This window comes from Heptranchias perlo, unplaced genomic scaffold (assembly GCF_035084215.1).
Source record: "Heptranchias perlo isolate sHepPer1 unplaced genomic scaffold, sHepPer1.hap1 HAP1_SCAFFOLD_173, whole genome shotgun sequence".
In the NCBI taxonomy this organism is placed as follows: Eukaryota; Metazoa; Chordata; class Chondrichthyes; order Hexanchiformes; family Hexanchidae; genus Heptranchias; species Heptranchias perlo.
The window spans coordinates 629,754-657,120 of record NW_027139001.1 but is presented as its reverse complement, the minus strand read 5'-3'; the positions used below and the strand labels follow the sequence as shown (position 1 = coordinate 657,120).

At 45.3% G+C, this 27,367-nt stretch overlaps 4 non-coding genes across 4 annotated transcripts; 3 read left to right on the top strand and 1 right to left on the bottom strand.

Moving 5' to 3' along the window:
* Positions 1-13,492: 13,492 nt before the first annotated feature.
* Positions 13,493-13,564, bottom strand: trnag-ucc (transfer RNA glycine (anticodon UCC)). Its single transcript has one exon. It is a non-coding gene; the product is annotated as a tRNA-Gly (tRNA).
* A 10,935-nt stretch (positions 13,565-24,499) lies between these two features.
* Positions 24,500-24,571, top strand: trnaw-cca (transfer RNA tryptophan (anticodon CCA)). The gene has a single exon. It is a non-coding gene; the product is annotated as a tRNA-Trp (tRNA).
* Positions 24,572-26,412: 1,841 nt separating this feature from the next.
* On the top strand, positions 26,413-26,484 carry trnak-cuu (transfer RNA lysine (anticodon CUU)). The gene has a single exon. It is a non-coding gene; the product is annotated as a tRNA-Lys (tRNA).
* A 78-nt stretch (positions 26,485-26,562) lies between these two features.
* On the top strand, positions 26,563-26,645 carry trnal-cag (transfer RNA leucine (anticodon CAG)). The gene has a single exon. It is a non-coding gene; the product is annotated as a tRNA-Leu (tRNA).
* The last annotated feature ends 722 nt before the right edge of the window (positions 26,646-27,367 follow it).

The window sequence follows — 27,367 nt, the reverse complement described above, 5'->3', positions numbered from 1 at the left end:
CAGTGGAGCAGTGGATTTCGTGTCTAATGACAAATCAGAATATTGTCTGGACAACTCCTTCCTGACTGGATTGTTTTTGCAAACTGTCCATTACTTTATGACTTTAGATAGCTTGAAAACTTATCTAATTGGTAGTGCTGCCTGGCAGTCTCCACCGTTCGTGCGCTTTTCATACAGCAGGGAGTGCATTAGTTTTATTAACTTTGTAAATCCTGAGTTCAATCCACAGAAAAGATATCAGGACCTGTGAAGCTTTTTTCCATGTCTCACTTCATCTTTCCATCTTTGCTGAACACGAAAATCAAAAACTTTTTCTCACTGCAGCACACCAAAAGATTTACTGCCCCTTGACCTCTCTTTATCGAAGCTCAGGATTGACGTGGGTTCTGGATTTGCTGAAAACTGGCACCATTTTTGTTTCTGGACAATTCCCCAAGGTAAAAGATTGAGTGGAAAATGCGGGCATTGATTCCGGTACTTCTCACATACTAGGCGAGCACTCTACCATTTGAGCTAATTCCCCTGCTTGGGCAGGTTCAATTGCCCTTCACAATAGTCGCTTCACACTCGCCTCCAAACAGCGCCACGAATTGCCACCTCCCTGAATTTTTTCAATACTTTGCTCCAATCCGCGATATCGAGTATTCGCAAGTGAGCAACCGCAGAACGGGAAGGCACAGTAATCGTGAATGATGCCGAGAAGAGCCCGAGCCTGCGGAACGCAGACGAGGTCATCGGAAAACAACAGCAGCCCGAGCTTGAGGAAACAGCGAGAGCTCTGTCTGTCTGTCGGTCTGACTGACTGATGGAAGGCTGATTTGCCTGAAAGTGAGTGCGGTTTGACGTGTTGTTACTCAAAGGTACGCCCTGTTGGTAAGCAGAGGCAAGTGCTCGAGCAAAACAGCCGATTTCGGGCAGACACAAAAAGCTTTTGGTTTCAGAAAGGAAAGGAGCTCTCCTGTGCCTCAGCGCCAACATGTTAAGCTTTTGGCTGTCTGTAAAGTAAAGAAAACGGCCTTGAGCTAATTTCTGCTTAATCCAAAAGCACGTTCGCTAGTTCCAACCAGAAACCTAAGGATGACTTTTATCTGTTAATTGTATTGCAGTCCTCCGCTGTACCAGCTGAACGATCGAAGGGAAGCAGCCAAGATTGCTCTCTTTGGAAAATATTCACTGTGCGCCTTTTGAAAATCCCGGACTCGTGGAGTCACGTGTGCATGACCGAGACTGACTCATTTCCTGCTCATACCACAGCGCTGTGGCAGTGTGAGCTGCTCATTTCTCTGCACACCCGAGGCCAGTGGTGCAGTGGATATCGTGCCTAATGACAAATCAGAAGATTGTCTGGACAACTCCTACCTGACTGGATTGTTTTTGCAAACTGTCCATTACTTTATGACTTTCGATAGCTTGCAAACTAACCTAATTGGCAGTGCTGCCTGGCAGTCTCCACCGTTCGTTCGCTGTTCACACAGCAGGGAGTCCGTTAGTTTTATTAACTTTGTAAATCCTGAGATCAATCCACAGAAAAGATATCAGGACCTGTGAAGCTTTTTTCCATGTCTCACTTCATCTTTCCATCTTTGCTAAACACCAAAATCAAAAACTTTTGCTTACTGCAGCACACCAAAAGATTTGCTGCTCCTTGACCTCTATTTATCGAAGCTGAGGATTGACGTGGGTTCTGGATTTGCTGAAAACTGGCACCATTTTTGTTTCGGGACAATACCCCAAGGTAAAAGATTGAGTGGAAAATGCGGGCATTGATTCCGGTACTTCTCACAAACTAAGCGAGCGCTCTACCATTTGAGCTAATTCCCCTGTTTGGCGGGTCTATTTGCCCTTCACAATAGTCGCTTCACACTCGCCTCCAAGCAGCGCCACGAATTGCCACCTCCCTGAATTTTTTCAATACTTTGCTCCAATCCGCGATATCGAGTATTCGCAAGTGAGCAACCGCTGAACGGGAAGGCACAGTAATCGTGAATGATGCCGAGAAGAGCCCGAGCCTGCGGAACGCAGACGAGGTCATCGGAAAACAACAGCAGCCCGAGCTTGAGGATACAGCGAGAGCTCTGTCTGTCTGTATGTCTGACTGACTGATGGAAGGCTGATTTGCCTGAAATTGAGTGCGGTTTGACGTGTTGTTGCTCAAAGGTACGCCCTGCTGGTGAGCAGAGGCAAGTGCTCGAGCAAAACAGCCGATTTCGGGCAGACACAAAAAGCTTTTGGTTTCAGAAAGGAAAGGAGGTCCCCTGTGCCTCAGCGCCAACATGTTAAGCTTTTGGCTGTCTGTAAAGGAAAGAAAACGGCCTTGAGCTAATTTCTGCTTACTCCAAAAGCACGTTCGCTAGTTCCAACCAGAAACCTAAGGATGACTTTTCTCTGTTAATTGTATTGCAGTCCTCCGCTGTACCAGCTGTACGATCGAAGGGAAGCATCCAAGATTGCTCTCTTTGTTAAATATTCACTGTGCGCCTTTTGACACTCCCGGACTCGTGGAGTCACGTGTGCATGACGGAGACTGACTCATTTGCTGCTCAGACCGCAGCGCTGTGGCAGTGTGAGCTGCTACTTTCTCTGCACAACCGAGACCAGTGGAGCAGTGGATTTCGTGTCTAATGACAAATCAGAATATTGTCTGGACAACTCCTTCCTGACTGGATTGTTTTTGCAAACTGTCCATTACTTTATGACTTTAGATAGCTTGAAAACTTATCTAATTGGTAGTGCTGCCTGGCAGTCTCCACCGTTCGTTCGCTTTTCATACAGCAGGGAGTGCATTAGTTTTATTAACTTTGTAAATCCTGAGTTCAATCCACAGAAAAGATATCAGGACCTGTGAAGCTTTTTTCCATGTCTCACTTCATCTTTCCATCTTTGCTGAACACGAAAATCAAAAACTTTTTCTCACTGCAGCACACCAAAAGATTTATTGCCCCTTGACCTCTCTTTATCGAAGCTCAGGATTGACGTGGGTTCTGGATTTGCTGAAAACTGGCACCATTTTTGTTTCGGGACAATTCCCCAAGGTAAAAGATTGAGTGGAAAATGCGGGCATTGATTCCGGTACTTCTCACATACTAGGCGAGCACTCTACCATTTGAGCTAATTCCCCTGCTTGGGCAGGTTCAATTGCCCTTCACAATAGTCGCTTCACACTCGCCTCCAAACAGCGCCACGAATTGCCACCTCCCTGAATTTTTTCAATACTTTGCTCCAATCCGCGATATCGAGTATTCGCAAGTGAGCAACCGCAGAACGGGAAGGCACAGTAATCGTGAATGATGCCGAGAAGAGCCCGAGCCTGCGGAACGCAGACGAGGTCATCGGAAAACAACAGCAGCCCGAGCTTGAGGAAACAGCGAGAGCTCTGTCTGTCTGTCGGTCTGACTGACTGATGGAAGGCTGATTTGCCTGAAATTGAGTGCGGTTTGACGTGTTGTTGCTCAAAGGTACGCCCTGCTGGTGAGCAGAGGCAAGTGCTCGAGCAAAACAGCCGATTTCGGGCAGACACAAAAAGCTTTTGGTTTCAGAAAGGAAAGGAGGTCCCCTGTGCCTCAGCGCCAACATGTTAAGCTTTTGGCTGTCTGTAAAGGAAAGAAAACGGCCTTGAGCTAATTTCTGCTTACTCCAAAAGCACGTTCGCTAGTTCCAACCAGAAACCTAAGGATGACTTTTCTCTGTTAATTGTATTGCAGTCCTCCGCTGTACCAGCTGTACGATCGAAGGGAAGCATCCAAGATTGCTCTCTTTGTTAAATATTCACTGTGCGCCTTTTGACACTCCCGGACTCGTGGAGTCACGTGTGCATGACGGAGACTGACTCATTTGCTGCTCAGACCGCAGCGTTGTGGCAGTGTGAGCTGCTACTTTCTCTGCACAACCGAGACCAGTGGAGCAGTGGATTTCGTGTCTAATGACAAATCAGAATATTGTCTGGACAACTCCTTCCTGACTGGATTGTTTTTGCAAACTGTCCATTACTTTATGACTTTAGATAGCTTGAAAACTTATCTAATTGGTAGTGCTGCCTGGCAGTCTCCACCGTTCGTGCGCTTTTCATACAGCAGGGAGTGCATTAGTTTTATTAACTTTGTAAATCCTGAGTTCAATCCACAGAAAAGATATCAGGACCTGTGAAGCTTTTTTCCATGTCTCACTTCATCTTTCCATCTTTGCTGAACACGGAAATCAAAAACTTTTTCTCACTGCAGCACACCAAAAGATTTATTGCCCCTTGACCTCTCTTTATCGAAGCTCAGGATTGACGTGGGTTCTGGATTTGCTGAAAACTGGCACCATTTTTGTTTCGGGACAATTCCCCAAGGTAAAAGATTGAGTGGAAAATGCGGGCATTGATTCCGGTACTTCTCACATACTAGGCGAGCACTCTACCATTTGAGCTAATTCCCCTGCTTGGGCAGGTTCAATTGCCCTTCACATTAGTCGCTTCACACTCGCCTCCAAACAGCGCCACGAATTGCCACCTCCCTGAATTTTTTCAATACTTTGCTCCAATCCGCGATATCGAGTATTCGCAAGTGAGCAACCGCAGAACGGGAAGGCATAGTAATCGTGAATGATGCCGAGAAGAGCCCGAGCCTGCGGAACGCAGACGAGGTCATCGGAAAACAACAGCAGCCCGAGCTTGAGGAAACAGCGAGAGCTCTGTCTGTCTGTCGGTCTGACTGACTGATGGAAGGCTGATTTGCCTGAAATTGAGTGCGGTTTGACGTGTTGTTGCTCAAAGGTACGCCCTGCTGGTGAGCAGAGGCAAGTGCTCGAGCAAAACAGCCGATTTCGGGCAGACACAAAAAGCTTTTGGTTTCAGAAAGGAAAGGAGGTCCCCTGTGCCTCAGCGCCAACATGTTAAGCTTTTGGCTGTCTGTAAAGGAAAGAAAACGGCCTTGAGCTAATTTCTGCTTACTCCAAAAGCACGTTCGCTAGTTCCAACCAGAAACCTAAGGATGACTTTTCTCTGTTAATTGTATTGCAGTCCTCCGCTGTACCAGCTGAACGATCGAAGGGAAGCATCCAAGATTGCTCTCTTTGTTAAATATTCACTGTGCGCCTTTTGACACTCCCGGACTCGTGGAGTCACGTGTGCATGACGGAGACTGACTCATTTGCTGCTAAGACCGCAGCGCTGTGGCAGTGTGAGCTGCTACTTTCTCTGCACAACCGAGACCAGTGGAGCAGTGGATTTCGTGTCTAATGACAAATCAGAAGATTGTCTGGACAACTCCTTCCTGACTGGATTGTTTTTGCAAACTGTCCATTATTTATGACTTTAGATAGCTTGAAAACTTATCTAATTGGTAGTGCTGCCTGGCAGTCTCCACCGTTCGTGCGCTTTTCATACAGCAGGGAGTGCATTAGTTTTATTAACTTTGTAAATCCTGAGTTCAATCCACAGAAAAGATATCAGGACCTGTGAAGCTTTTTTCCATGTCTCACTTCATCTTTCCATCTTTGCTGAACACGAAAATCAAAATCTTTTGCTCACTACAGCACACCAAATGATTTACTGCCCCTTGACCTCTCTTTATCGAAGCTCAGGATTGACGTGGGTTATGGATTTGCTGAAAACTGGCACCATTTTTGTTTCGGGACAATTCCCCAAGGTAAAAGATTGAGTGGAAAATGCGGGCATTGATTCCGGTACTTCTCACATACTAGGCGAGCACTCTACCATTTGAGCTAATTCCCCTGCTTGGGCAGGTTCAATTGCCCTTCACATTAGTCGCTTCACACTCGCCTCCAAACAGCGCCACGAATTGCCACCTCCCTGAATTTTTTCAATACTTTGCTCCAATCCGCGATATCGAGTATTCGCAAGTGAGCAACCGCAGAACGGGAAGGCATAGTAATCGTGAATGATGCCGAGAAGAGCCCGAGCCTGCGGAACGCAGACGAGGTCATCGGAAAACAACAGCAGCCCGAGCTTGAGGAAACAGCGAGAGCTCTGTCTGTCTGTCGGTCTGACTGACTGATGGAAGGCTGATTTGCCTGAAATTGAGTGCGGTTTGACGTGTTGTTGCTCAAAGGTACGCCCTGCTGGTGAGCAGAGGCAAGTGCTCGAGCAAAACAGCCGATTTCGGGCAGACACAAAAAGCTTTTGGTTTCAGAAAGGAAAGGAGGTCCCCTGTGCCTCAGCGCCAACATGTTAAGCTTTTGGCTGTCTGTAAAGGAAAGAAAACGGCCTTGAGCTAATTTCTGCTTACTCCAAAAGCACGTTCGCTAGTTCCAACCAGAAACCTAAGGATGACTTTTCTCTGTTAATTGTATTGCAGTCCTCCGCTGTACCAGCTGAACGATCGAAGGGAAGCATCCAAGATTGCTCTCTTTGTTAAATATTCACTGTGCGCCTTTTGACACTCCCGGACTCGTGGAGTCACGTGTGCATGACGGAGACTGACTCATTTGCTGCTCAGACCGCAGCGCTGTGGCAGTGTGAGCTGCTACTTTCTCTGCACAACCGAGACCAGTGGAGCAGTGGATTTCGTGTCTAATGACAAATCAGAAGATTGTCTGGACAACTCCTTCCTGACTGGATTGTTTTTGCAAACTGTCCATTATTTATGACTTTAGATAGCTTGAAAACTTATCTAATTGGTAGTGCTGCCTGGCAGTCTCCACCGTTCGTGCGCTTTTCATACAGCAGGGAGTGCATTAGTTTTATTAACTTTGTAAATCCTGAGTTCAATCCACAGAAAAGATATCAGGACCTGTGAAGCTTTTTTCCATGTCTCACTTCATCTTTCCATCTTTGCTGAACACGAAAATCAAAATCTTTTGCTCACTACAGCACACCAAATGATTTACTGCCCCTTGACCTCTCTTTATCGAAGCTCAGGATTGACGTGGGTTATGGATTTGCTGAAAACTGGCACCATTTTTGTTTCGGGACAATTCCCCAAGGTGAAACAGCGAGTGGTGAATGCGAGCATCGATCCCGCTACATCTCGCATGGTTAGCGAGTGCTCTACCATTTCAGCTAATTCCCACGTTTTCGTCAGGTAACTGTCCATCACAATCGTCACTTCACACTCGCCTCCATGCAGCGCCACGAATTGCCCCCTCACTGAAGAAATTCAATGCTTTGCTCCAATCGGCGGGATCGAGCATTAGCAAGTGAGCAACAGCTGAACGGGAAGGCACAGTAATCGTGAATGATGCCGAGAAGAGCCCGAGCCTGCGGAACGCAGACGAGGTCATCGGAAAAGTACTGCCGCCCGAGCTTGAGGAAACAGCGAGAGCTCTGTCGGTCTGTCTGTCTGATGGAAGGCTCAATTGCCTGAATGTGAGTGCGGTTTGATGTGTTGTTATTCAAAGGTACGTCCTGCTGGTGAGCAGAGGCAAGTGCTCGAGGAAAACAGCCGTTTTCGGGCAGACACAAAAAGCTTTCATGGTTGAAGAAAGGAAAGGAGGTCTCCTGTGCCTCAGCGCCAACATGTTAAGCTTTTGGCTGTCTGTAAAGTAAAGGAAACGGCCTTGAGCTAATTTCTGCTCACTCCAAAAACAAGTTCGCTCGTTCCAACCAGAAAGCTAAGGATGACTTTTATCTGTTAATACTATTACAGTCCTCCGCTATACCAGCTGAACGATCGAAGGGAAGCAGCAAAGATTGCTCTCTTTGGCAAATGTTCACTGTGCGCCTTTTGACACTCCAGGACTCGTGGAGTCACATGTGCATGACCGAGACTGACTCGGTTCCTGCTCATAGCGCATCGTTGTGGCAGTGTGAGCTGTTACTTTCTCTGCACACCCGAGGAGAATGCAGCATTGGATACCGTGTCTAATGACAAATCAGAAGATTGTCTGGTCAACTCCAACCTGACTGCATTGTTTTTGCGAACTGTCCATTACCTTATGACTTTTGATAGCTTGCAAACTGACCTAATTGGAAGTGCTGCCTGGCAGTCTCCACCGTTCGTGCGCTTTTAACACAGCAGGAAATGCATTAGGTTTATTCAATTTGTGAATCCTGACTTCAATCCACAAAAAAGATACCAGGACCCATGAAGCTTTTTTCCATGTCTCACTTCATCATTCCATCTTTGCGAAACACGAAAATCAAAATCTTTTGCTTACTGCAGCACACCAAAAGATTTATTACCCCTTGACCTCTCTTTATCGAAGCTTAGGATTCACGTGGGTTATGGATTTGCTGAAAACTGACACCCTTTTTGTTTCGGGACAATTCCCCAAGGTAAAAAAGTGAGTGGAGAATGCGGGCATCGATCCCGCTATTTCTCGCATACGAAGCGAGCACTCTACCATTTGAGCTAATTCCCCAGTTGCGGCCGTGAATTTGTCCTTCACAATAATCGCTTAACATTCGTCTCCAGGCAGCGCCGCGAATTGCCCCCTCCCTGAATGCATTCAATACTTTGCTCCAATCCGCGGTATCGAGTGTTCGCAATTGAGCAACAGCAGAACGGGAAGGCACAGTAATCGTGAATGATGCTGAGAAGAGCCCGAGCCTGCGGAAGGCATACGAGGTCATCGGAAAAGAACAGCCGCCCGAGTTTGAGGAAACAGTGAGAGCTCTGTCTGACTGACTGATGGAAGGCTAATTTGCCTGAAAGTGAGCGCGGTGTGACGCGTTGTTACTCAAAGGCACTCCCTGCTGGTGAGCAGAAGCAAGTGCTGGAGCAAAACAGCCGTTTTCGGGGAGACACAAAAAGCTTTCAGGTTTCAGAAAGGAAAGGAGGTCTCCTGTGCCTCAGAGCCAACATGTTAAGCTTTTGGCTGTCTGTAAAGTAAAGAAAACGGCCTTGTGCTAATTTCTGCTTACTCCAAAAGCACGTTCGCTAGTTCCAACCAGAAACCTAAGGATGACTTTTCTCTGTTAATTGTATTGCAGTCCTCCGCTGTACCAGCTGAACGATGGAAGGGAAGCAGCAAAGATTGCTCTCTTTGGTAAATATTCACTGTGCGCCTTTTGACACTCCCGGACTCGTGGAGTCACGTGTGCATGACCGAGACTGACTCATTTCCTGCTCATGCCGCAGCGCTGTGGGAGTGTGAGCTGCTACTTTCTCTGCACAACCGAGACCAGTGGAGCAGTGGATATCGTGTCTAATGACAAATCATAAGATTGTCTGGACAACTCCGACCTGACTGGATTGTTTTTGCCAACTGTCCATTACTTTATGACTTTAGATAGCTTGAAAACTTACCAAATTGGTGGTGCTGCCTGGCAGTCTCCACCGTTCGTGCGCTTTTCATACAGCAGGGAGTACATTAGTTTTATTAACTTTGTAAATCATGAGTTCAATCCTTAAAAAAGATATCAGGACCTGTGAAGCTTTTTTCCATGTCTCACTTCATCTTTCCATCTTTGCTAAACACCAAAATCAAAAACTTTTGCTGACTGCAGCACACAAAAGATTTGCTGCTCTTTGATCTCGATTTATCGAAGCTGAGGATTGACGTGGGTTCTGGATTTGCTGAAAACTGACACCATTTTTGTTTCGGGACAATTCTCCAAGGTAAAAAAGTGAGTGGAAAATGCGGGCATCGATCCCGCAACTTCTCGCATGCTATGCGAACCCTCAACCATTTGAGCTAATTCCGCTGCTTAGCAAGACCAATTGCCCTTCAAAATATTCGCTTCACACTCGCCTCCAAACAGCGCAACGAATTGCAACCTCCCTGAATTTTTTCAAAACTTTTCTCCAATCCGCGGTATTGAGTATTCGCAAGTGAGCAACCGCAGAACGGGAAGGCACAGTAATCGTGAATGATGCCGAGAAGAGCCCGAGCCTGCGGAACGCAGACGAGGTAATCGGACAAGAACAGCAGCCCGAGCTTGAGGAAACAGCGAGAGCTCTGTCTGTCTGTCGGTCTGACTGACTGATGGAAGGCTGATTTGCCTGAAAGTGAGTGCGGTTTGACGTGTTGTTATTCAAAGGTACGCCCTGCTGGTGAGCAGAGGCAAGTGCTCGAGCAAAACAGCCGTTTTCGGACAGAAACAAAAAGCTTTCATGTTTCAGAAAGGAAAGGAGGTCTCCTGTGCTCAGCGCCAACATGTTAAGCTTTTGGCTGTCTGTAAAGTAAAGAAAACGGCCTTGAGCTAATTTCTGCTCACTCCAAAAGCACGTTCGCTAGTTCCAACCAGAAACCTAAGGATGACTTTTATCTGTTAATTGTATTGCAGTCCTCCGCTGTTCTAGCTGAACGATCGAAGGGAAGCAGCCAAGATTGCTCTCTTTGGTAAATATTCACTGTGCGCCTTTTGACACTCCCGGACTCGTGGAGTCACGTGTGCATGACCGAGACTGACTCTTTTCCTGCTCAGACCGCAGCGCTGTGGCAGTGTGAGCTGCTACTTTCTCTGCACACTGTGGAGCAGTGGATATCGTGTCTCATGACAAGTCAGAAGATTGTCTGGACAACTCCTACCTGACTGGATTGTTTTAGCCAACTGTCCATTACTTTATGACTTGAGATAGCTTGCAAACTAACATAATTGGCAGTGTTGCCTGGCAGTCTCCACCGTTCGTGTGCTCTTAACACAGCAGGGAGTCCATTAGTTTTATGAACTTTGTAAACCCTGAGTTCAATCCACAGAAAAGATATCAGGACCTGTGAAGCTTTTTTCCATGTCTCACTTCATCTTTCCATCTTTTCTAAACACCAAAATCAAAAACTTTTGCTTACTGCAGCACACCAAAAGATTCGCTGCTCCTTGACCTCCATTTATCGAAGCTTCGGATTGACGTGGGTTCTGGATTTGCTGAAAACTGACACCATTTTTGTTTCGGGACAATTCCCCAAGGTAAAAAAGTGAGTGGAGAACGTGTGCATCGATCCCGCTACTTCTCACATGCGCAGCGAGCACTCTACCATTTGCGCTAATTCACCTGCTTGGTTTGGTTCAATTGCCCTTCACAATAGTCGCTTCACACTCGCCTCCAAACAGCGCCACGAATTGCCACCTCCCTGAATTTTTTCAATGCTTTGCTCCAATCCGCGGTATCGAGTATTCGCAATTGAGCAACAGCAGAACAGGAAGGCACAGTCATCGTGAATGATGCCGAGAAGAGCCCGAGCCTGCGGAACGCAGACGAGGTCATCGGAAAAGAACAGCAGCCCGAGCTTGAGGAAACAGCGAGAGTTCTGTCTGTCTGTCGGTCTGACTGACTGATGGAAGGCTGATTTGCCTGAAAGTGAGTGCGGTTTGACGTGTTGTTATTCAAAGGTACGCCCTGCTGGTGAGCAGAGGCAAGTGCTCGAGCAAAACAGCCGTTTTCGGGCAGACAGAAAAAAGTTTTGGTTTCAGAAAGGAAAGGAGGTCTCCTGTGCCTCAGCGCCAACATGTTGAGCTGTCGGCTGTCTGTAAAGTAAAGAAAACGGCCTTGAGCTAATTTCTGCTTACTCCAAAAGCACGTTCGCTAGTTCCAACCAGAAACCTAAGGATGACTTTTATCTGATAATTGTATTGCAGTCCTCCGCTGTACCAGCTGAACGATCGAAGGGAAGCAACAAAGATTGCTCTCTTTGGTAAATGTTCACTGTGCGCCTTTTGACACTCCCGGACTGGTGGAGTCACGTGTGCATGACCGAGACTGACTCGGTTCCTGCTCGTCCCGCAGCGCTGTGGCAGTGTGAGCTGCTACTATCTCTGCACACCCGAGACCAGTGGAGCAGTGGATATCGTGTCTAATGACAAATCAGAAGATTGTCTGGTCAACTCCAACCTGACTGGATTGTTTTTGCAAACTGTCCATGACTTTATGAATTTAGATAGCTTGTAAACTGACCAAACTGTCAGTGCTGCCTGGCAGTCTCCACCGTTCGTGCGCTCCTCACACAGCAGGGAATTCATCAGTTTTATTATCTTTGGAAATGCTGTGTTCAATCCACAGAAAAGATATCTGGACCTGTGAAGCTTTTTCCATGTCTCACTTCATCTTTCCATCTTTGCTAAACACAAAAATCAAAAACTTTTGCTTGCTGCAGCACACCAAATGATTTATCGCCCCTTGAGTTCTCTTTGTCCAAGCTTCGGCTTTCCGTGGGTCATGGATTTGCTGAAAACTGACACCATTTTTGTTTCGGGACAATACCCCAAGATAAAGAAGTGAGGGAAAATACAGGCATCGATCCCACTATTTCTCGCATGTTAAGCAAGCGCTCTACTATTTGAGCTAATTCCCCAGTTGTTAGCCCAACCTTGCCCTTCACAATGGTCGCTTTGCACTCGCCTCCAAGCAGCCTTCGAGAAATGCAGCAACGCAAAATCGTCGAGCAGAAATTGATAACCAAGTTCCGCACCCATGAGTACGGCCTCAACCGGGATCTTGGGTTCATGTCACGCTGCACGTAACCCCACCAGCGAAAATAAGTTCTCTGTTATTAATACAACGGGTCATTCTCTGTCTTTCTCTTCCTTTCGGAAATTTCTCTCTCTCTCTCTGTCTTTTGTTCTGGCCGTTTGTATATTCGGTGGTCCTGTAGGTTACATCTATCTGTCCGAACACGTTGATTGCCTTGACAACGGGCAGTTGGAAAGATTATCTATAATCACCAGGTGTTGTTCTCTGACGATAAATGCAGTAACCTTCCATGGAATCCCATACTCACCTGACGAAGGAGAAAGCCTCCGAAAGCTTGTGAATTTCAAATAAAACTGTTGGACTATAACCTGGTGTTGCAAGATTCCTGACATTTGTCAACCCCAGTCCATCACCGTCATCTCCACATCATAAATTATTGTCGTCAGCACACTTGGAAATAAAGCTCTCAACAGAAGAACATAAGAAATAGCAGCAGAATAGGCCATATGGCCTATCGAGCCTGCTCCGCCATTCAATAAGATCATGGCTGATCTTCGATCTCATCTCCACTTTCCCGCCCGATCCCCATATCCCTTGATTCCCCTCGAGTCCAAAAATCTATCGATCTCAGCTTTGAATATCACTCAACGACTGAGCATCCAGAGACCTCTGGGGTGTAGAGAATTCCAAAGATTCACAATCCTTTGAGTGAAGAAATGTTTCCTCATGTCGGTCCGAAATGGCCGACCCCTTATCTTGAGACTATGAGCTCTAGTTCTTGAATCTCCAGCCAGGGGAATCAGACTCTCAGCATCGACCCTGTCAAGCCGGCTAAGAATTTTATACATTTCAATGCGATCACCTCTCATTCTTCTAAACTCCACCGAAAATTGGCCAATTTTACACAGTATTTCCTCATACTACAATTGCAGCAAGACCTTCTTACTCTCATATTCCAACACCCTTACAATAAAGGCTAACATATCATTTCCCTTCCTCACTCTCATTCGACCCTTGGTAAATCAGTATTTCCAGCATGTTATTCCTCTTTTGCTTCTTTCGGGAAAAGAAATGAAGGTTGAAAATATTTTACTATAATTACACCCGATTATGTTTTGGAAACAAGATCCAACTGAACTGCATCAAATTCGATTGTGAACTTAACCGTTTCTGATGGAAATAAACGAATAAGAACACTTAATTGCGATGGCCGGGAATCGAACCCGAGTCAACTGCTTGGAAGGCAGCTATGCTCACCACTATACCACCATCGCTGAAAATAATCAACAATACAATAGTTCCCAAACATCAGATCCTGACCAGACACTGCAGGCTGTTGGATTTTGTTCTTCATTTGAACTGGTTTCTGACGGATCCTTTCTCGCTCTGTTGCAGTTCCTGTTTCCGCCCAGTCGATTTCACCAACCCACAATCAATGGAAATTCCACACCAGCCAGTAATTCTTCACCTGATATCGGACTGAAGAGACAGTCGATACCTGCAATACTTGACCAGCTGGAAATACATTTTACCACAGCTCACATCAGCCGTTGAGTAAAGTTAAATAATTCCATTAAATCATTACAGAGACCTGACCACCAACTGGGCAGGAATGGCAGCTTAATATTCAAGTCTATAAGTTCTTCAGAAAGGACAGGGAAATAGGGAAAGGAGGAGGAGCAGCAATATTACTAAAGGTCAATATTACAGCAGTTCAAAGATAGAATATCAGTGAGGGTGAGCGGGCAGTGTAAACACTCTGAGAGAGACCCATCACAAGTGCCCCCACTGTACTCCCCCAGAAGGTATAAGAAGGGCGAGTGCGGGAGGATTTCTTCATTCTTTGTGAAAGTGTTTGTGAGATTGTGGAAATGTCTGGAAGAGGAAAAACCGGCGGTAAAGCTCGGTCCAAGGCCAAGTCTCGCTCATCCTGGGGCGGGCTGCAGTTCCCTTTTACCCGCGTTCACAGGCTCCTGCGAAAGGTGAACTATGCTGAACGTGTGGGTGCCGGAGCCCCGGTCTATCTGGCCGCTGTGCATCGAGTATCTGACGGCTGAAATCCTCGAGCTGCCCGGCAACGCGGCCCGGGACAAACAAGAAGACCCGCATCATCCCCAGACACCTGCAGCTGGCCATCCGCAACGGCGAGGAGCTCAACAAGCTGCTGGGACGGGTGACCATCGCTCAGGGTGTTGTCTGATATCCAGGCCGTGCTGATGAGGAAGAAAACCAGTATTGTGAGCTCCAAGAGCAAGTAAACCGGCCAAGGCTTAATCTGATAACCCAAAGGACAGGACCAACCTGATTGAAATCTTTGAAGAAGGAACAGAAAGTGCAGACAAGTTTAATGCAGTAGATGTGAAATATTTGGATTTTCTGAAGGCCTTCTATAATGTACCACATTGTAGACTCATGGCTAAGTTCAGAGCACGTGGAGTGAGGGTCAGGTGGCAGAATGGATAGTAAGTTGGCTTCAAAACTGAAAGCCGAGAATAGAGGTTAAGGGTCGCTACTCAGACTGGCAAAAGGTGGGAAGTGGAGTTCCAGTTGCTGGGACCACTGTTCTTCACAATTTACATTAACGATTTGGATTCGGGAATCGGAAGTACAATTCCAAAATTTGTGGACGACACCAAATTGGGGGATTTAGTTAATACAAAGGAAGAATGCATCAAAATGCAAGAGGGCATTAATAAACTTGCAGAATGAAGAATCAGGAGGTCACACACTGCTTGGATAATAAGAGTCCAAACGGGATAGAGGAGCAAAGGGATCTAGTGGTACAGACACACAAAATACTAAAAGTAGCGACCCAGGTTAATCAGGTCATAAAAAGACAAATCAAACACTCGGATTCATTTCTAGAGGGATAGAGTTGAAAAGCAAAAAAGTTATGTTAAACTTGTATAGAACCTTGTTGAGACCAGACTTGGAATACTGCGAACAGGTCTCGTCTCCATATTATAGACATAGGGACATTGGAGAAGGTGCAAACAAGATTCACAAGGATGATACCAGAAATGAGAGGATATTCTTATCAGTAAAGACTGAACAGACTGAGTCTCGTTTCAGTAGAAAAGAGAAGGCTGAGGGTTGATCTGATCGAGGTTTTTAAGAAAATGATAGGGTTTGTTAGGATAGATGTAGAGAAAATGTTTCCACTTGTGGGGAGTCCAAAACTTCAGGTAATAAATATAAAATATTCACTAATAAATCAAATAGGAAATTCTGGAGAAATTGCTTTACCCAGAGAGTGTTTAGAATGTGGAACTTGCAACTACGAGGTTGTATCTGAGGCAAATAACAGAGGGACATTTAAGGGGAAGATAGATCAGCACATGAGGGAGAAAGGAATAGAAGGATATGCCGATAGTGTTAGATGAAGTAAGGAAGGAAGAGGCTCATGAGCAGCATAAACGCCGGCATAGACTAGTTGGGCCGAATGGCCTGTTTCTGTGCTGTAGTTTCAATGTAACTCGATGTAAAGGCTCTTTTCAGAGCCTGTATCTGTGAAAGGGCTGGTTACTGTTTGAAAGGAAACGCTGATATCATGCTCCCAGTGTGGCTTTGAGCTGCTTTTGTCTCGTTGTGGACGAGATGAGGTGTTAATGGGACTGGAGTCAGGGCAGTGACCACAGTCCGGTACTTTAAACGGTGACTTCTCGACCCCAGCCCAGACATCACCAGATTTTTGTATTTATTTAAACTGCTTCTCATGCGGGGTTCATAAAGAATCACCAGAACTGCTCGACTAACCTTTCTACATCTGTGGGATTCAGCGCTTCGCTCCATTTCTGTTCTATTTTGTTGGATTATTTACATAAAGCATCAAACTCACTGGGGAATCACTGAAATGTAACTCTGTACAGAAACAAATAACAGTGAACTGCCTGGTGCCCAGGAGATCAGGAACATTACTCGCCTTTCGTCCTGTTAACGAGTAAACCGTGTTTCGAGTCCACCGACCCGCTTTGGTTCCATATGGGGGATGAAACAGAGAAATCGGGAGGGGAGGAGACAGTCAGAGTGACAGAGCGGAGAGCGGCCTCTGATCTTCCAGCTCCACCTCCAGTTCTCTCCATCCCACAGTTTCAAACCGTTTATCGATAATAGAACCGAACCTCAGCGCTCCGCACAAACCCTGACAGACCCGGGCTTCATATTCAAGGATTCCCAAAACCCGAAGCTTTCAAATAAGCCCCGTTACAATGAGAAATCGTTAATATTCCTGCCTAAATACAGTCCATTCAATAACAAGTCAACTCGGCTCCTCCATTTCAGTCTGTTTCCCTGTTCTATCTCCCCACACATCCCCTCCCAGACGGGTTCAGCGTTTCACAAACACCTTATTCCAGCTTATTTGGAGAATCTCATGTGTTGGGGTTTGAGTTATGACGCGGAGTTTCTCCGCCAGTGTTACCATCTCACAGAGACTCTCGCCCTGAATCTGTGAAAAGATTATGACCATGAACTGGGACTGGAGCAAAACACATCCCCAATTACAGTGAGGCCCGGCCCGGACATCTCATTCTCTCTATTTTATATCAGACAGTATCCCACTTTCATGTCCAGCAATAGAGAGAGAGATCGACAGTATCAGTCTTACACTTCCTATCTGTGTCCAATTCACGCTCAATAGCAGTATCCACCTTCATATACAGCAGCAGAGAGAGAGAGGGAGGCAGACACGGTGAGAGAGACAGAGAGAGCGGTGAGACACAGTGACAGACAGACGTTAACAGTATTAGTTCCAGACTGACCGGGAAAGTGCCGTTTTATCCAGAAAGATCGCGTTGGAGAGACAGAAGATGCAATCTCATCTCTCACTGATATTGTACAAGGGTCAGAAACACTATTAATCCCACACTCAGGGACAGTACAGAGAGGGACAGAAACAATGGGTCACATTTAACCCTCTAATGCCTGTTGTACTATCTGCAGTTTTACAGCTCAGGGCTGTTCGATATTACTCTCAGTGACCTACAGTTTCACTCCGGTTAAATTAATCTGCGACTGTTGCTGCCTGATATTAACCCTACACGGTCCCAACAAATACACCGACTCCCACTTTCCTCCCATGTTTCTCCAGGATTGGTTTGAGAAATCCTCTCTCAGTCACACATTTTCGGGGCCATTAATGAAGAGAATCCATTGGCTGATTTCACAGCCGCTCACTTTATCTCTGAAAGGCTATTCACCATCAAAAGACCCCGAGAGAAACAGCAGGGATGGAAACATCTAGTTTAATAGTTGGAGATTGTAAAGTCAGTCTGGATTCCAGCGTTAGGCACTGGTGGAATCCCATCTGTTTCCCATTCTGGTGCCTGTTCCTGCACTGCCTGTGGACCCCATTCCCTCTGACCTTTCCCCCAGACCCACTTCCTTTGCTCAGACTCGGAGAAATTCCAATTGGGGAAAGTTTCCATCGATTTTTGGATTGGGAATTGTGGGCGCCATTCCCTCAGTGAGCGGAAGAAGATGGTTTAAAACAGCCGGGAATGGAGAGATCACGGCCCCCGGGGGAAGGGAGCAAAGAGCAGCCTCGTTACAGCAGATCATCGCTTCGGGACCGTGTCCGCAGATGGGCTCAGAGATCGGCATTGAGTCCGGGGGAAGTTCAGGGGGAGTCCGGGGGCTGTTTGTAAGAGGCGGAGTGGATCAGGAACTGGTCCCGGAACATGGAGTGAGAGGGGGGAAGGGAGAGGTCATTCTCGGGCTGTGTGCGTACAGTGTGTGTCCAGGGAAAGGGAGAGTGAATGGGAAGAACCTGCTGTTAAAATCATTGCTGCTTTCTCTCCCCAAACCAGGAGTGAATGGTCCTGGTTTAGTTCCAGCCTCACCCTGTTTATTGTTATTGGACAGTGAAGAGTGGAAACAGAGCCGGACAGTAAGGATGTGGGGAGTTATACAAAGAGCATCTATTGCAGGCATCAGGTGAGAAGTGTGAAGGACACATTTTAAACAGCGACTGTTTGGTTTTGGTTGAACGGTTAGTCCCATGGGAGAGGGGATTAGAAACCTGACCTGTTTCCCATCGTGTAGTCCCATTCATGGATCAGTGCAGGGGTTGGGCCGTGTCTGGATGTCATTAAATTGTTGTAAAACAGCCCAACACACCTGGTATGCAGAAGCTGAGTGCTGCAGTACTGCAGTGGAGTCAGACACTGACACTGTTTGTGTCACTGGATTTCATTTGTGGATATTCAAAATGATCATTAACAGAGATATTAAACTGATCACTTCTGTATTTTCTACCTCACATGTTTCTGAGTAACAAGAGGTAATTTTCTTTCTCCAGGCAAACCCTTGAACGATCCAGAATAAATGTGATGCTTCCTCCACCCGAGGCAGAAGGAACATTACAGCCAGTTCCTTCTCACACACAGTAAGTATAATATCACTCACAGAGCACAGAGACACAGACAGGTCATCAGTTCCACAGTCTCAGACAGCAGAAGTCGTCAGTCCCACACTCATCACAATTTCCAGAGACACATTTTCAATCCAACAGTCAAGCAGAGCGGGTGAGGCAGACACTGTTCCATTTCCCCCTAACTCAGTCCCGCTGACAGGTCGATACAAAAATCCCAGTCCAAAATCACACTCTCAGAGTGAAAGACACTGTGTCAATCTCACAATAGAGCAAAATGAGCTACGAATTAAATACTAGATAGAAATCACACATGGTACCCGATTCAAAGGTACAGAATGAATCCCAATAATGTACCCTGAGATTCAAATTGAATACTAGCCCAGAACTCTCACACACATGACTTAAATACATGCAATATCCATTCGAAAAGTGTATCATATGATACAAATTGCATACAAGTCCAAAACTCAGGTAGAGTATCAGAGTGAGAAATATTGAAAGATAGTAAACCTGAGAAACAAATTAGATACCTGTTCAGAATGCACTCGTAGAATGAGATTTAAAGATAGAATATCAATTCTATTAGTACAGACTGAGATACACATTACATACCAGTCCAAAAATCTCGTACAATATTGGACTGAAAGATACGGTATCAATTCCATTTCTACAGACTGATCTACACATTACATACCAATTCAAAAATGTCACCTTATTAGTTTGAAAGATACATTATCATCCACAACAGTACTCACAGAGATACAGATTTAATAGTACTCCAAAAAGCACACAAATTATGTGATTAAAACCTCCAGCATCAAATCCTAAAGTACGTCCATATTTACCAATTAAACAAGGAGTAAAACTATTTAAACATTGAGATATTAAAGCTACAATATTGAACGTCATAATGTAATCTGAGAGAATAATTACGTACAGATACAGAATGAATCTCACATTCAGAGATTGTACCAGAGACACACAGACACAGAATGAATCCAACTCTCACAGATGCAGAAGGAATCCCAAACTCACATACAGTCCAAGAGACTGACAGACACACAGTTAATCCCACACTCACACACAGTGCCAGAGACTGACAGGTACAGTATGAATCCCACACTAACATGCAGTATTAGTAACTGCATATATAGGAAGAATTCAACTCCCACATACAGTACTGGAGACTGTATATACAGAATGAGTCCCACACTCACATGGAGTACCAGAGACTGACAGATACCGAAAGAATCCTACACTAACACACAGTATGAGAGACTGCATATAAAGAATGAATCACAAACTCTCACACATACTGCTGAAAAGATACAGAATCAATTCCAAACTCACACAGTATCAGAGAGTGACAGGTACAGAACGAATCCCACACTCACAAACAGTACCAGAGACGGACAGATACAGAATGAATCCCACATTCACACACAGTACCAGAGACTGACAGATACAGAATGAATCCCACACTCACACACAGTACCAGCGACTGACAGATACAGAATGAATCCCACACTCACACACAGTACCATAGACTGACAGATACAGAATGAATCCCACACTCACACACAGTACCAGTGACTGACAGATACAGAATGAATCCCACACTCACACACAGTACCAGAGACTGACAGATACAGAATGAATCCCACACTCACACACAGTACCAGAGACTGACAGATACAGAATGAATCCCACACTCACACACAGTACCAGAGACTGACAGATACAGAATGAATCCCACACTCACACACAGTACCAGAGACTGACAGATACAGAATGAATCCCATACTCACACACAGTACCAGAGACTGACAGATACAGAATGAATCCCACACTCACACACAGTACCAGAGACTGACAGATACAGAATGAATCCCACACTCACACACAGTACCAGAGACTGACAGATACAGAATGAATCCCACACTCACACACAGTACCAGAGACTGACAAATACAGAATGAATCCCACACTTACACACTGCACCAGAGACTGACAGATACAGAATGAATCCCACACTCACAAACAGTACCAGAGACTGACAGATACAGAATGAATCCCACACTCACACACAGTACCAGAGACTGACAGAAACAGAATGAATCCCACACTCACACACAGTACCAGAGACTGACAGATACAGAATGAATCCCACACTCACACACAGTACCAGAGACTGACAGATACAGAATGAATCCCACACTCACACACAGTACCAGAGACTGACAGATACAGAATGAATCCCACACTCACACACAGTGCCAGAAACTGTCGCAGCATGAAATGGTCCTGATCAAAGTCACAAATGATACCCTATGTTACTACCACCATGATAAACTATCCCTCCTCATCCTTCTCAAATACAATATCTCACCGTGCTGTTATGCTGTTAGACTAGTTTCCTCTCTCTGCTCTTATTTAGAATATGTTGCTTTTCCATCTGACAACACTTGGTATCATCGTATTATGTTAGTCCACAAGAGGAGATCATTCGGCCCATCGTGCCTGTGCCGGGTCAAACACACGTTTTCGTTCAAAATTCGTTCAGAGATGGATTGAGTGCTTTTTATCAGAAAATTGCCTGAACCCCCACATTCTGCAGCTTTCCTCCTCGCCATCAACGACACGGCCTATTTTTGTGTCACGCGCAAATGTCTTTATCATGTCCCCAACGTTGAAGTCCAAATTGTTCATGTATACCACAAAAAGCAAAGGACCAACGACCGAGCCCTGCGGCACCCCACTGGAAACAGCCTTCCAGCCGCAAAAACACCCGTTGACCATTACCCTTTGCTTCCTGTCACTGAGCCAATTTTGGATCCAACAAGCCACATTCCCTTAGATCCCATGGGCCTTCACTTTTTTGACCAATCTGCCATGTGGGAACTTTTCAAAAGCCTTGCTAAAATCCATGTAGACGACATCAATTGCGCTCCCCTCATCGATCCTCCTCGTCACCTCCTCGAAAAATTCAATCAGGCCAGTCAGACGCGACCTGTCCTGAACGCTCAGAATACATTTTTTATATTCGTTCATGGGATGTGGGCGTCGCTGGCGAGTCCGGCAACTATTGCCCATCCATAATTGCCCTTGAGAAGGTGGTGGTGAGCCGTCTTCGATCAATTGAATCGTTATGAAAGAGAATCAATGCATTCGTTCTAACATCTGGCTAGCAACCAAAGCATATTTTCCGTAGTGCAGTGGTTATCACGTTCGCTTCACACGCGAAAAGTCCCCGGTTCAATCCTGGGCGGGAGCATTATGCTCTGCCACTGAAAATAGTTTTTCCTTATTTGATCTATCAAAACCTTTCATAATTTTGAACACCTCTATCAAATCTCCCCTTAACCTTCTCTGCTCTCAGGGGATAATCCCAGCTTCTCCATTCTCGCCACATAACTGAAGTCCCTCATCCCTGTTACCGTTCTGTTGGATCTCCTCTGCACCCTTTCCACGGCCTTGACATCTTTCCTGAAGTGCGGTGCCCAGAAGTGAACACAATACTCCAGCTGCAGCTTAACCTGTGTTTTATAAACGTTTAGCATTACTATGTTGCTTTTGTACTTTGTACTCTGTAATAAAGTCCATTTCACCAGGCTGTCGATGTCCTCCTGAAGTCTGATACTATCCACCACATGGTTTACTACATTCCCGAGTTTCGTGTCATCTGCAAACTTTTAAATTATACCCTGTATACCCAAGTCCAGGTCATTAATGTATGTATCAAAAATGAAAACTTTTTGCAGTGTGACTTGTGTGATTTATATAACATCTTCTCATAATTTAACAATCTGGTGAATCTGTGATGCACTCCCTCCAAGGCCAATTTTTCCTTTCAGATTAAAAGGGTATAAACTTAAAATAAGCGTCACTGTTCGCTCACTCAAAGTTATCTGTTGAGTGAAATAAAAGGAAGCACTTTTAAAGAATAAGGGAGGAGCCACTATCGCCACTTTTGACAAGCCTATTTTGTGGCACTTTATCAAACGCCTTTTGAAAGGCCAGATACACAATATCAACCACATTGCCCTCATCAGCTCTCTCTGTTAACTCATCACAAAACTCAATCACGATTTGCCTTTAACAAATCCACAGTGGCTTTCTATTATCAATCCACACTTGTCCAAATGACGATAAATTTTGTCCCAGATTATCATTTCTCAAAGCTTCCCACCACCTTGGTTAAACTGACTGGCCTGTAATTGCTGGGTTTATCCTTACACCCTATTCTGAACAAGGGTGTAACATCTGCAATTTTCCAGTTCTCTGACACCAAACCCTGTATCTAAGGAGGATTGAAAGATTATGGCCAGGACCTCGGCAATTTACACACTTACTTCCCTCAGCAACCTAGGATGCATCCCATTCGGACCAGGTGACTTTACGTACAGCCAGCCTTTCTCGTATCTCCTCTTTAGCAATTTTCACCCCATCCAGTATCTCAACTACCTCCCCTTTTACTGTGATTTAGGCAGCATTTTCTTCCTCGGTAAAGACAGATGCAAAATACTCATTTAGTACCTCAGCCATGCCCTATGTCTTCATGCATAGATATCCTTTTTGGTCCCTAATCGGTCTTACCCCTCCTCTTACTACCTGTTTGCTATTTATATACCTATAGAAGACGTTTAATGATTTGATGAAGGGATCGAGTGTAATGTATCCAAGTTTGCAGATGTTTCAAATCAAGGTGGGAAAGTAAGCTGTGAGGAGGACACAAAGAGTCTGCAAAGGGATATAGACCGGTTAAATGTGTGGGCAAGAAGGTGGCAGATGGAGTATAATGTGGGGAAATGTGAGATCATTCACTTTGGTGGGAAGAACAGAAAAACAGAATATTTTTGAAATGGTGAGAAACTATTAAATATTGATGTCCAGAGAAACTTGAGTGTCGTGGACACCTGAACTCCAGGTTGTGCTAACCTATTATAAGCATCCAAAACCTGATGACGGAGAAATGCTAAATAAGCACTAAGACATGAAACAATCCTTGGTGGTTTCTGAGAGTCAGCAAAGTGGGATGGTTTACGACCATGTGTTAAGATCAGTGGTGTTTACGTACAGAACAATGCAGCCGAATCGTATAAAGATAGGGCATGCTCCCTTCTCAAATGTTCGAGCTCTCAAAAGGGGACAGTCAGAAGTTCATTGCCACAGGCTGTCCGCAAAGGTCAGGTCTGATACACCTGGATTCGTGGACAGGTCAGGTTGTGTTAATTGCTTGTCATTAATGTAATCTGTCGACAGTTGTATAATAATAATAATACTGTTGAATATAATGTTGAAGACAACTGTAGTGCAACTCTGTTGTAAGTCAATCTATTAAACTTGCTATTTTCTAACCACTCGTGCTAAAATCAAGCGGAAGTCATTGTTGATGGATTAACAACCCATAGTTGTAAGAGTAACGGGAGAAATCCGTTACAAACATTCGCTTGATATATAAACATCACACCCATAGTTGATATTTTCACACGTTCTTTTTCGCAGTTCGAATCGAAGTCGAAACACCGAAAGTCTAAGTGTTTTTCAGAAGGTTCCCCTCCTGTTATGTATCTTGAGCAGTTTCCCACATCCTTTTCATGTGATGTGATAATTCTGGGTGCAGGATGAATGTAAATGGATTTGCTGCAGTCCGCTGACAGCAGGAGATGGAAGCGAGCGCCATGCTGCCGCTGACAGGTGAAGGCGACTTCTGATGCTTCCTGACATCTGGTGGGAGTGGGCGGGAATTTGAAAGCCAACCCATTCCACCGATATCGGAGCTATAAAGCGGTGCTTGGCAAACATTGAGAAAAACAAACACCCATTGCCGCACCCAGGCCTCGTGGCGCAACGGTAGCGCGTCTGACTCCAGATCAGAAGGTTGTGTGTTGAAATCACGTCGGGGTCACCGTTTTTTCCCTTAAAATTGGTTTGTATAATTCTGCAATCAATGTTTTCTTTGCGTCTTCACAAGTGAAAGAACCCTGCTCGAAAGTCTGCCTCTGTTTCCCCAGTGTCATGGAGTGAAGCAACTGATGCCCTCTATTTATTTAATGTAACAAACAGAAGACAATCACACGTCTTCCTTCAAAAACCACCCTGCAGGTGGACACAGAGTGAAATGAACACAGCGCAGAGATTCAGACAGTATCCGGAAACATCGGGAAATAGACAAGAGAAATAGATTGAGCGCTTTGTTATCAGAAAATTGTCTGAACCTCCACGGTCAATGAAAGGGCTTTTGTTGGTCGGTTCCCCATTGCACCTCAGAATTCAGGAGAACTTGGTAGATGTTTGGTTCGGTTCCCTTGTCCCCGACCAGCGGAAATGGTTTGTCGATCCCACCCGACTAACTCCTTTCAAAAGCCACTCTGTCCAAAGCCAATATATCCTTCCAGTTTAAAAGGGAATAAACTTGAAATGAGCGTCATTGTGGATCAGTTTTCTCTCACTCAAAGTTATCTGTTTAATGAAGTAAAAGATGCAGCTTTCAAAGAATAAGGGAGCAGCCACTTTCTCCCGTTTTGGCAGGAGAAGAAAATCGATCGGGATGTTTATGGAGACCAAATTCCAAAATAATGCTCCTCCCCTGAATCGAACCGGGAACCACCAAACCACGGAAAACGATGGCATTCTGTTCAACACAATGGGCAATTGAATGGTGTCCTCTCTCTGCTCGTACGTGGAATGTGTTGTTTCAAGTACAGCAAGAGATGCCGACAGTGGCTGCTCCCCCTTTTCTTTAAAAACTCTCAGGGTAGTGGGTTTGAGCCCCACGTTGGGCGAGTACCGTTTTAATCTTTTATGCTGCTTCCGCCGGTGAGCCCCAGCTCTGACACTTCCCCCGCCCGCCCTACGTCTCACCGCGCACGATGAGGCCGCGCCCGGGCTGAATCTCTCCGATTAGTTTTCCGCCCCTGTCGCAGCATGAAATGGTCCTTATCAAAGTTACAATTGATACCCTATGTGACGACCACCATGATAAACTATCCCTCCTCATCCTTCTCAAATACAATATCTCACCGTGCTGTTCTGCTGTTAGACGAGTTTCCTGTCTCTGCTCTTATTTGGAATGTGTTGCTTTTCCATCTGACAACAATTAGTATCATCGTATTATGTTAGTCCACAAGAGGAGATCATTCGGCCCATCGTGCCTGTGCCGGGTCAAACACACGTATTCGTTCAAAATTCGTTCAGAGATAGATTGATTGCTTTGTCATCAGAAAATTGCCTGAACCCCCCACAGTCTACAGCTTTCCTCCTCGCTATCATGTCCCCTACGTTTAAGTCAAAATCGTTAATGTATACCACAAAAAGCAAATGACCAAGTACCGAGCCCAACGGCACTCCACTGGAAACAGCTTTCCAGCCGCAAAAACATCATTACCCTTTGCTTCCTGCCACTGAGCCAATTTTGGATCCAACAAGCCACATTCCCTTGTATCCCATGGGCCTTTACTTATTTGACCAATCTACCATGTGGGAACTTTTCAAAAGCCTTGCGAAAATCCATGTGGACTACATCAATTGCACTACCCTCATCGATCCTTCTTGTCACCTCCTCGAAAAATTCAATCAGGTTAGTCAAACACTACCTCCCCTTAACAAATCCATGCTGACTGTCCTTGATTCGTCCGTGCCTCTCGAAGTGACAGTTTATCCTGTCCCTCAGAATTAATTCCAATAATTTGAAATGGAGTCTTTCTCCTGCTTGCTGCAACAATAGATAGGGAGGTTAAAAGCCTTTCGGCCCAGCTCGCTCAGTCGGTAGAGCATGAGATTCTTAATCTCAGAATCGTGGGTTCGAGCCCACGTTGGGCGAGTGCCATTTTAAACTTTTATGCTGCTTTCACTGGCCAACAGTGCAGAAATAATGCAGAATTAAACCTGAGCTTGGTGGTCAGGATGGCCGAGCGGTCTGAGGTGCTGCGTTCAGGTCGCAGTCTCTTCTGGAGGCGTGGGTTCGAATTCCACTTCTGACATTCCTTACTTTTACGAAGACGTGGAAATATTTTATTTGTGAATTGGGCTGCAGCTGATTTTTCTGCCAAGTTGATTTGCTCCTCCCACAAAAGTAACTGGCTTTGTCATGCATATGTGACTTGAGAAGTTTCCAACGGTGAAATGTTTGACATATTAATGACCTGGACAAAGAAATAGAACAGCAGTGGGAAACATTTAAAACGATGATCAATAGAGTCCAGGAGAAATACATCCCACTGAAAAGCAAGAACAAACGAGCCAGAAATGACACACCAGGGATGAATAAAGAAATAAGGGTAAAATTGAAACTAAAGAAAAAGGCACAGACGAGACAATAAAGGAGAGAGGGGAATTTGAAAAGGCTGGGAAAGAAGTCTAAAGAACTATTAGAAAGGCAAAAAGGAATATCATAAAAAGCAAAGTATTCTAGACACATCAACAGCCAAAGAAAGTTTAGGATTGGAATCGGGCCACTAAGGGATACACACGACAAACTCACAGGCAATGACAGGAAAATGGCAGAAATATTAAATAATCACTTTGCTTCAGTATTTACCAGGGAGACTAATATTGTGGGCATGACAGGAGAAGAAGAGATCAAAAAAATATGTAAAGACATTTAAGATGGAAAGGTGGGGAGATAATTGATAAACTACTCAAACTCAGAGAGGAAATTTCCTGTAAGGTGCTTGACCAGAGTTTCAAACCGCTCAGCCACGCT